Here is a 1,520-nt window from a genome sequence, read left to right on the forward strand (position 1 = left end):
AACGGGGCGTGCGATTTTTGGTAGACACGAGTGCTTGTCGTTCTCTTTTGCCAAGGAAACTCTTCAAGGCACAACGTAGTCTGTCTACAACTGCCGACGTCCGCTTGGTAGCTGCCAACGGATCTGCGATACCCACCTACGGTTACGAGAACCTCACATTATCGTTCGGAAACGGTAAATTCAATTGGAAGTTTCTCGTTGCTGACGTCACAATGCCAATCCTCGGTGCGGATTTCCTCTCTCATTTCCACCTTCTGGTCGATGTCGCCCACCGACGATTGGTTAACGCAGACTCGTACTTGTCGACACCCTCTTCAACCTGCCCCCCTCTAACCTCGCTCTCCACATCAGCGCACCCACGGATGCCTACGCCCACCTCCTGACGTCGTACCCGGAAAGTTTTCCGTCCAGAACTTCGCCAAACGCCCACGGTTCCTGCCAAGCACGGTATTTATCACCATATCAAGACGACGGGACCCCCAGTCTTCGCAAAATTCAGACGTCTGGCACCGGAACGATTGGCAGCCCGCCAAACAGACGTTCGCCAAAATGGAGAAAAAGACGGCTCCCTCCGTCCGTGCGGGGATTACAGGCGCCTGAACATGCAAACAGAACCGGATTACTACCCCTCCCAAACATTGCCGATGTAACCTCCTACCAGCACAAAGCGAAGGTTTTCTCTACGCTCGACCTCCTGAAGGGGTATTATCAGATGCCTATGAACCCAGAAGACATCCCCAAGACCGCCATCACCACTCCGTTTGGCACATACACCTTCAATTACTCCTGTTTTGGCCTTCGTAATGGTGGGGGAACGTTTCAACGTCTCATGGATGGCATCTTAGGGGACCTCCCTTTCTGTGTATGTTATGTGGACGACATACTTGTGTTCTCCTCAAAAGAGGAACACCTCCGTCACCTGCGCATCGTGCTCGACCGACTGCAACAAAATGGCCTTGTAGTCCGGTACGACAAGTGTACCTTTGGCGCCAACTAAGTGTTGTTCTTAGGGCACCGTATCACTCCTGAAGGAGTCCATCCCCTCCCTGAGAAGGTAGCAGCCGTTCAGAATTTCCCCGCGCCCTCGACCGTCAAAGCTCAGCAGGAATTCTTGGGCATGATCAACTATTATCACCGTTTTCTGCCAGCCATTGCCGCCACTCTTGCTCCCCTCTACGCCTCCCTCAAGGGCAAGCCAAAGGACCTGAAGTGGGGTCCCCTTCAAGAAGCAGCCTTCTGCAATGCAAAGAAGGCCCTATCAACTGCTGCGGCTCTCACTTTTCCTATCCCACACGCCCCTCTCCTTCTCTCCACCGATGCCAGCGACGTTGCTATTGGTGCATTACTCGAGCAGGTGGTCAAAAGCTCGCCCCGCCCATTGGCAATCTTCAGCAGAAAACTGTCCAAGGCAGAATCGGGTTATTCTACCTTCGATCGAGAATTGCTGGTGGTGCACTTGATGGTTGGAAATATTCCCGAGTCTTTTATAAACATTATGCAAAGCAAGGGCACACCTTAAA

The sequence above is a fragment of the Palaemon carinicauda genome, chromosome 28, assembly GCF_036898095.1.
Source record: "Palaemon carinicauda isolate YSFRI2023 chromosome 28, ASM3689809v2, whole genome shotgun sequence".
In the NCBI taxonomy this organism is placed as follows: Eukaryota; Metazoa; Arthropoda; class Malacostraca; order Decapoda; family Palaemonidae; genus Palaemon; species Palaemon carinicauda.